At 37.0% G+C, this 10,160-nt stretch overlaps 1 protein-coding gene across 3 annotated transcripts in view; it reads right to left on the reverse strand.

The window, feature by feature from the left end:
* LOC137392037 (acetoacetyl-CoA synthetase-like) overlaps positions 1-7,761 on the reverse strand; it is a 72,387-nt gene extending 64,626 nt beyond the window's left edge. The window contains exon 1 of one of the 3 annotated variants that reach the window (XM_068078647.1): positions 7,727-7,761. The gene's annotated coding sequence lies outside the window, so the exon portion shown is untranslated. Of the gene's footprint in view, positions 1-7,272; positions 7,440-7,726 lie in introns of those variants that run through there. The other 2 variants (XM_068078645.1, XM_068078646.1) reach the window with 2 other exon arrangements.
* Between the last annotated feature and the right edge of the window lie 2,399 nt (positions 7,762-10,160).

Here is a 10,160-nt window from a genome sequence, read left to right on the forward strand (position 1 = left end):
TGCTGAGCGAGAGCAAAAAAGTAACAATTGTTTTGTTTATTGTTTAATACAAAAGAATCTGCTAAAGGTGTGCCGACAGAGCAGCGCTACATCTAACTTTAACAGAAGAGTTGAACAAATTATTAGTGTATTGAAAAACAGAGATAGCCAGAAATGGCAGTGGGTGCATCACCAAAGAATCGTGTCAACGCTGCACAATACATATTATTTAGAGACCAAATAACTAAATACCTTAGCTAGTAAGCTGTCTTGTATAAATTACAACAGCGCTACTAGTTTGCAAAAGTGGTTCCGCTAAGTTGCTGGCATAAATTGTAATTGCCCAAAATGATTAATAAGGCAGCGTCTCAGCTTAAATGGTAATTGGTAATGATAAACAGTAATTACTTAACTGTAATGTTTAAACAGGAATCACGACCACCCACCACAACACTTTTCCTTTTGAACAACAATGACGAATGCAGCCATTGAAAATTGGCAAAGCTGACTATGATGATGGCTTCGACATATGTCAATATACTCTCACAGCAAATGTCTCAACACAAATGTTGCAAAATGGAGTCATTTGCATTCAGATTTTACCTTTTCCGTGATTCTGAGTAGAAGAAACTTTAAATCCATTTGAAAAATAGAAATGCAGTGAAAATAGAATTTACAGTACTACAACACTCATCCATCAATTCTAACAAAATGCTATAACATCTATCAACAAAATGACAATATAGTATAGTTAAAGATGTCTGTGGGGCACCTTTAATAGCTCTGCACCTAGCTAGCGAAAACAAGGCCGTCTGTTTCCATCAATAAGTGTATATATGCTTTACTTAAAATACACAATATGTATAATCAAGAAGGTTGTTGCATCAAGGTCAAGAGTAATAGTGTAGGTTTTTGGCAACTAGTTTTATTATTCCAAAATTCTGTGCCCTGTAACATTGAATGATGTTAGCATTAGACTTTTTACAAAGATATATCTGTATAACACTAAGAGGGAAAAATTATTAAAAAACAATATTACAGAAGTAAACAGATTAGCATCAAGTTACACATACAAAAGCCATGTTGCATATAAATTCAAATGAAACCACATAGTATATAGCTCCTCTACTTACGAAAATTCGAGTTACGAACAACGGTACATACGAGCATGTCTGCGAGCATTATCATTTTGCCAATATAATCCTATTCATACTTTAACAAAGGTGCAAAGCAACTCTGCTGGTCAGTGCTTTCTGCCTAGCTTTTTTATCACTTAACAATGGCTCCACCTTCTTCCGAGTTGGTCCCGGATTGGTGGTAGTTCTGAGTCAATTCGAATTGGGTCGACTACATGTCGTTGTTACCCTGCCTTCCTCCAGTCTTTTCTTTTTTATATATGTGGCTTCTCATGTGAAAATCAACCAAAATGAGGGATTTTCAGATTTTGAGTTAGTAACACAGCCAGATCCATAATTTTGTGGAGAACTTAAAGCATTTCGAATTTTTGAGTTAGCTTGAGTAGTTAATGAGATATTACAAATTTTTGGAAGGCATGTCAGCCAAAACTCTCAAAATCTGAAACGGAGAAAATCACGAATAAAGACGCGACGCTCAGAAATAGGTTGTTTATGTTAGGTTCTCCTTGGATACAGCCATTTGTATTTCAATGACTGAGGTGAAACTTGGTCTTTAGGGTAAGTAAGCATGCTAAAACAGCTGGTGTACACCATTTCAAGGTTAGGACAACAGAAGACTGATACACCCTGCTCTCAAATTGAAAAAAAATTGGACATTTCTACGCATCCGTAGTTTACACTAACCGCACATTAGAAATAAGATGAGAAGCTCCTAGGTATATCACCACTAACTGATAGGCTTCAGGATTTAACATCACATCTAAAATCCATACTGAGGTTTATTTTGCCAAAACAGTGAGTGTAAAAAACACAAGAGGTATCAGACCCAAAACCACGATTACATTCCTACTCACATCTGACTCAAAAAAAGGCTAAAATTCATGCTATGGTTGCGTTTTACGTCCTTTACCATGAGGTTTTGGGCAAACTAAATCCTCAGTGCCAAGACGGCAAAATTCTCGAATGTTAGTATGCAAGTATTCTTGGCGGTCATAGTCTAAACCTTCAGGTTTTATCACATTCGGCAGTCCATTGATACCTTTGAGTCTTACATTATACATCATGGCAGGGAGTCTAGATACGTCTGAACTTTTACTTTTCCTAAACAAAACAAAAACATGGCTGTGCATCAAAGTGACCCTGGTAACATGGTTAGCAAACAGTACACACAACAATCTAGGAGAATAACCTGTCATCGTACCGGAGTAAGCTTGGCTGAATGAAAACTTGTGAAAGCTCTTAATTCCTTTAATTTAGAATTAAATCCTTGAATTCCTTAAAATTAAATTCCTTTAATTTAGAATTTCCTTTAATTCCTAATTAATTTAGAAAAAAATCTAAAGAATGAGCTAATGAGGTGATTGGCAACGGATTCTGACTCTGAGACACTTTTACGAGTAATAGACTTGGTGGCCTAGTGATCGTGTGACCAAGGGATTGATTGCTCATGCCATAGAGTTAATGTCAGCAGGCAAAAAAATAAACACACAAGCATTGACACATTGAATAAATCATGTGGCAACTGGCAATCAATTATGAGTGAAAACACACCTAACTCAGGCCAGTGAGTACGACTGATCACTGGGTCATGTAATGTATGATGTAATTTTATGTGACTCAGGGAGGCATACACTGGGCCAGCAACCAGTACGCTACTACACCCATACTATTACTACCAAAAATAAACATGGTAGATCAGAAAAAATTTAATAAGACTCACCATGATATTTAAAGTTGCATCTTGACCTTTTTCTGATCTTCTCATAATGCTCAAAAGGTTTTGTGGTGTTCCCATCATCCACACAAATAGAAATTAATCCCATGATAACCAAATCTAACTCTGTCTTTGAAATTCCTTTATTGTAAGTCAGCTGACTGATAATCAGAGTTCTATCAAATTTGTTGACGCAGTCACACTTGCAACTGAAGTTAATAGGTTCATCAGACACCATAGGATGAGTTGGTAAGCTGGCAGCAGGTGATTCTGAGTCATTAACCGGAGTACTATACGAGTGAATAACAGTTAATCCTTCGGTAGGTTCAACATCGTCTTCTTCATCGTTAATAAATTCGGGCATCCGAGCTTGTAGGTCATCAGTAACATGAAAACCTGGATTTCTAGACATTGTTTCTCCATATTCAGCATCAATTTCATCGAGCAATGGGCCAAGTTCCTCAGATTCATCAGATTAAAAAAGTTTTTCGAAGTTTTAAAATCTTCACGAGTCGCCATTTTGATGACGTCACGATCGCATAGCAACGACTACGATCGAAATATTTCAGCAAAAGGAGCCAATGAAATCAGCTTTTGACTTCAGAAATGAATTCCTCACGCTCTGATTGGTCTAGGGTAAAATAATAAACAAAGGAGCCATGTGCTCTCAATAAACATAATGCAAACTTCGAAGCTCCATTACTAACGATAGTGAATGCCGACTTTTGGTCGATTTTCATGCGAGAGGTCACATATACATTTCTCAAAGTCTGTCCATGTGTCGTCGTAGGAAATCCGGCTATAGATCTTAAAATCTTGGAATAAATATTCCGTACCGAAGAGGATGCGATCTCGGACCAAGCCGTTCACCAGTCTGACACCGCTGTTCACCAGTCTGATGCCTTGCCACTAGACTACGGATGTCGAATTGCTAGCCTGCCAATATAAGTCATTATATCAGAACAAAACGTAACTGCTTTGCGTATGACACGGGTCATAGCATAATGTCACGAGTAGCTGTTCGCTCACACTATTAAACTGGCTAATGGCAAAACTCTTACTACTTCTCATTGTTTCTAAGACAAAAAACATTTCTCATGATATGTAGTTTAAAAGTTAGAATGGCAAAAGTTGTTATATGTTAAATACAAATCAATTTTCTGTCCAAATACTCTTCTATTACACGGGCAACGCCGGATGGCACAGATAGTATTAATATAAAAATAGAATGAGGTTGTGAATATACAGTTCCTTCAGACAAGAAAGATCTCCCAAGTAATATTACTAAATCTTACTCGCCATCGGCTGCAGCAACAAAAATTTTGACATTGAACGTCGATTCGTAACGGTTACGATCACCGCAGATAAGTAATAACTGAATACTTATTTTACCTTGTTACTGATACGGTACCAAAATTATCAATGAATAAATTTTGTCAAATTGCAGAAACATTTTTAAGCAATAGAGTTAACCCATCACATGTGTACACCATGCGTTTAGGTTTCTATTTACCGTAGCTTACAACTACGAGTCGATCATGCGAAGCTATAAATTTCTTGCTGCGTTTAGAGATTTTTACGAATATTCATCAATTTGGATGCCTTTGATGAACCAACAACTTGTGGTAAGTAATGAATTTTTTCAAAACCATTTACTAAATTAATAATTGAATTTTACTTTGGTTCTTTGGTAAAACGCAATATTTATTATTTCCATCCCTACCGCTTCGCTATTTCTTTTAGTGTGAGAAAGAACCCAATAATCTGCACGGCCCATTTGCAGTAAAACTAGTGAGCGGAGACTGCGCAACGGTTGGTCAGCTACCCCGTGAACTAAGCAGAGTAAGCAGCTTTTTCATCATACACGGAGACACAATGACTGTAAGGGTGGTAGGTGTCATTCCTAGAAGATCACCAATCATTCAGAGAGGTCTTGAAATTGAAGTAGAAGTGACCGCAGCTGCTAACGAGGAGAATATATATATGTTTCAAAAAAGGAACAAAAATGCCTTTACGATCACAAATCATTGGCCAACCGGCAGAACGTTACAACAGTAAGCCACAAGGAGAGTTTTGATGATAACTGCCTTACCAGTCATGTAGTAGCAAAAGAATCAATCGCCTTAACCATCTACCGAAGACACTGACAATGATACAGAGCTGCTATTACCAAAATAACTAGTCAGAGAGCACCATTACACGCGAGTACTTACTTATCAAGAGTATCAGTTTAATTTTATTGCCAGACGACCGCTATATGGGCCAAACTGTTTTTATTTACTCAATTCATTGTTTGTAAAATTTTATTTGTATTTGAAGCGTTTTATTTGTACACTAAAGTTTGTAATAAATTATATGGTAATATATCTATACTCATATTAATTTATGCATATAATATAATCATGTTTGCTGCAGCGATATCAAGGAGTTGTTGTTGAAGGGGTCTAGGTTGACTGGTTGCTTCTCTGTCAATATTCCTGCCTTGGTGAATATTACTACTTGTCTCTAGTTTTCGGACTAGGCTCTGCTTCATTCTCAATCTGCAGTTAACACAAAATAAAAATATTACCAAGTGTTAAAAAAGTACAAAAACAATAGCTTAAGTATTGAATGAAAGCGATCAGTTTTTAAACAAGAGAATGAACTAACGCAATTAAATATGGAAAAACGAATCTGCACTGCAAATCAAATACATACCATAATGTCCAGATCAGAATTATTATCATCATAAACTTCGGTATTAGAGGTTGATTTCAATATAAAAACTGTAGGAGAGATGATGATGCCATGCTGATGCGATGATGATGCCATGCTGAATAACTTGTGAAAACCTTGAATAATTTTGTAAAAAAGCGTGCTGCGTTGGCAATGGGGTTACCTTGAAGCCGGGCGATGATTTTAAAAAAATTTGAAAGTCGGTTACGTTTAGTACTTCTGCCTAGCGGCTAGTTTTTAGTTTGAAGCAGTAGTTATTCTCCCTCGTGTTTAAAAATAGAACTAATTATTCGCGGAAGTTAATAAGTCGCAGAATTGACTGTTCGTGAATTATTAAATCGATCGAATATTTTCATCCTGTAGGGTATCTATTAATTCGCCACCTGTCCACAAGCTAGCCTGTTCAGCCTTTGCTCTGAATAGAAGTTGTTCACCTACACAAATGTTGTTGGGTAGCTCCTGTGCAAAACAAGCTTAGAAATAGATAAACTTTGATTGTTGCAGTTCATTCTAACATATATCATTTGCCAGTTTCTCAATGTGCTTGATGGCTACATTTACAAAATCTAGGATTTGTTAAAGTTGCTAGGGTTATTCTTTATCTATGGGACGCATGATGAGGCCCCATTGTTAAATATGCGCTCCACCGGGGCACTGGTTGCAGGCAGGGTGCATTGAACCTTCGTAATTTCAGCCAATTTGAGCATCTGCCTCTTGTGTTTACTCCACCACTCTATACGTTTATACAGGGGCCTGTGTAAAGGTTTTCCTTGATGACAATCAAATTTCTTTCTACAGTTTGTCGAGAATGGGTATTGAACAGCACCGGAGCATGACATTTTTCATTTATTGAAACTTGCTACCAGATTTGCATCATCACCAACACTCAAGTGATATCACATCGGATAGTCAACACATCACTGCACATTGTTTACAGTTACGGCAGCAAAAACAACAACCAATAAAACAATAATTTCTGCCAGCTGACATACACCAACAATCAAAATATAATAACACAGATGAAATTATCTTCATGTGTAGCAGCCAAATCATGATATTTAAGTAGTTCACCATCCAAGCCAATATCCCACACTGAAGGAACAATGGCTCTTTTTTTCAGTTTGTTGAAGAGGCCTACTCTAAGCTTCTCTGGCTCTTTGACGACAACAAGTGTCACTAGCACCTGTTGCCGTCAAGGAAGTGCCACTGGCAATAGGTGCAAAGAAATAGGTGGCACAATCCAAACTAAGCAAAGCTGCTATTTATCATCTGCAGGGCAAAATATTTGGATAGACCAAATGACATAAGCACGTTTGCTGCAACACACATTCGAACATTTTCTAAAAAAAAAAGCTTACCCAACAGCGAACAGTAAAGTTAACAGTAACTGTTTGTCAGCTTTGAAAAGATAAAAAAACTACTAACAAACGTCACCAAACAACTAGTCAAATATGAAACTGTCCAAAACCTAATTTAATTTGTGTAACATTAAAACATATTTAATGGTACATAGATTAATATAACTACAGCAGTTATATTATCAATGGGACACCTGATTACTAATATATTTGGAAAGACTAGACGATAGCTTATACTGCACTTGCGATAATAAACTGAGCTGATGGCGATAGCGTGCAAAGTGTTCTATGATAGGATTACCAGTTCAGTAAATATCTACCAAAAATAATTACGGATCAACGGCTTCACAATACGGCTTTCTACACTAACCATTCTACAAGAACCAAATGTAACAACTATACTTTCTTTCGTTGCAGCCAATGCAGTGTTTTGCGCTAGTCGCTAGGAACTAGTTTGGCTTGAACGATCTAGCAACGCACAAAATCTTGTACATATAGTATATGTATATTGGAACCGATTCCGGGTGCAAGCCAAATCGTCGAGTAAACTAAAACTAGGATTTAGATTAAACACCGCAAACAAGTTTATTGGTTAACGCACCAACTGACGACGATACGTTGGCAAATAGCGTTAGCTAGCTCGGCTAAATGACTGCCGTAGCTCAAAGTGGCGCCACCAAAGCCAAAATTAGAACGTTAGTTTCAAAACAAACAAGCAAACCATTAATATTATTTCTATATAACCTTTAATAGAAAGACCACTGAATTAGGGTAAAATTTAAAAGTTTTAAACTATTTGTGAGTTTCTAGTCCGCAGTTCCTACCTCGGTTGTGAAATGTTATACAAATGCTGTACGAATTATGAAAATACATGTAGTGTATATGGTCTTACTTGATTATCCGTACGTAACACGCTCTTTCTCCGTAAGCCACGCCCAGAATCATCCCTATCGTCGTAGCCTCTGGTCGTCCCTTTTCATCTAGCTCTTCCCACTAAAAACCTTTCCTTCCCTCTTTTGTCATTGATCTCCTCCGCGTGTGATGTCGTTAATACAGACAGTAGTTCCGGACCGGTACAGAGTCCTTAAGCGATTACGTCACGTTGCTATGGCGAAAAAACTCGGTTCTAAACAAACTCGCTTTTCGATCAAAATGGCCACGCTATCTATCGCATCGCTACTTGCTTTCTTTCTTCTCGGATAAAAATAAATCGATTAAAAGGGGAGGGGAGAAAATCACTTTCACTCTGATCATGTGAAAGCATTTAATTACTGGCAAGGAGTTTTACAAAGAGAAATCCATGCAAGTATAAAAAGAAGGTTTATAAAGTCACGGTGAGTGAACGTTACGATTTATCAACTAAGGAAGCATACTGTGTTGTTTTGATCTGAAAATTTCGTTGTATTTATTTCAGATGGTCTAAGCAGAAATGTCTCAATTTTCTTAAAAGACACAATGTTTGTAGATCGAAAATAAAAGAACAATTTTGCGTATTTTTTGTTTGTTCACAAAATTACCAAAACAGTGCGAGTTTAGCCAATTCAAACATATTTCTGATGATATATTGTAATTTATTTTTTATGCCTTTAATATTGAAAATTGCAGATTTCCTTTGATACCGAACAGACGTTGAATGCCAGTGGAGAAAAAGGAAGGTTACAACTATGCTGTCAAATCAAGTGGTTTCAGAGCTATTTCCTCGACCAAAAAGGCACTGTGCTCTCTCGAGGAACCCAACGCAAGCCGATCGTTCCGCATTGTTTGAGGATCTAAAGGGATATGGAAAGTTTACAGGACTCTGCTGGCTGCTCAGCCTTGAGCCACCTGTTGCTACTAAGCTGCCCATGCCTTCCATCGAAGAAATTATTTTATTTGTTGAGTTTCTTTGAGCAAAAGGCAGTCAAGAACAGCTAGATCGCTTGATTGGCCGTTCCAAATTAAATGTGAATAAAATTGCAAAGATTAGCTAGTTAACTGTGGGCCAAAAAATAACCCTGTTTGGCATTTGGCCAGAAGGGGTCGACTTACTGCCAGTAACTTTGACTCTGTCCTCAAAGCTAAAACAGTCACTCCTTCACTAGTAAAACGTGTCCTTGGGGAATATGATTTATCAAGAGTCAAAGCAGTCCAGTAGGGAGTTAACAATGAAAAAGAAGCCATTACAGCGTCCACCTTAAAAATGGGGAAAATTGTTAAGGATACTGACATCTGGTTTGATTCAGCTGGGATTCTTGGTGCTTCACCTGATGGCATTGTCCACGAAGAAACTGTCCTGGAGGCAAAGTGTCCATATACTGAACGAAACCTAACAATAGCAGAGGCTTTAAATTCAACATCATTCTGCCTTAAAAAAATTGAAAGTTGGAAAGGTTACACCTTGAGAGAAGACTATGTGTGCTGGAATCAAGTCCAGGGACAAATGTATTTATTTTGTAGAACGTTTTGTTTTTCATTGCCTGGACTACAACATATGTAACAGTTATGAAAATAGAAAGGGATAACTCATGGTCTGCAAACATCTCACAATTAATTAAGTTTTATTGTGATTAAATTTTCCCCAAAATCGTGAAGGGAGAATTGTGAGTTATTTTATTTGTAACCTTCCATGTGACTGTATCTATGAAACGTTAAAGATTGACACGCAACAAAATCCACATTACAGTTATTTGGTATTAAAAGATTCACCATGTCTTACTTTGTTGTGTGGTAGGTGCAAAATGTGTGGAAATGGGATTAAAAACTCTTAAAAGCTCAAAAACTAAAAGTTAATTGCCGCTATCACGAAACTGCAATCAATAGATTAGAATCTCTTTTCAAAGTGGGTCAAATGGGATGTACTTGAACAAGATGGTTTCTGTTTATGCAACTTTCATGCAACCTCATTTGTCGAAACATTTTCACAAATATACTTTACCATTCAATAAAATCATGTCTATTGTGATGGATTTACTAAGCAGAGCTGCTTTAATTATCATAAGTGTTCAGCTATTCTCAGATTAGCCCTGTAATTTAAAAGCCAGCTTGCCGTGTGAGGCTCGTAGATTAACACTCAGCCTTTGCTATATAAGCAAATGTGCTTCTGTGTTAAGGGAGAAAACAAAGAGCACAGAGCAAGTAATACAGACTATGAATGATAGAACTAAAGACTGAGAATTACATTCTTAATCTGCATTAAGAACAATGTGGTAACATTAACCTATCTCTGTGCAGCTTTGTGTATACATATATACAACTTGAAATTCTTACATTTACAAGTGT

Source organism: Watersipora subatra, chromosome 3 (genome assembly GCF_963576615.1).
Source record: "Watersipora subatra chromosome 3, tzWatSuba1.1, whole genome shotgun sequence".
Lineage (NCBI taxonomy): Eukaryota > Metazoa > Bryozoa > Gymnolaemata > Cheilostomatida > Watersiporidae > Watersipora > Watersipora subatra.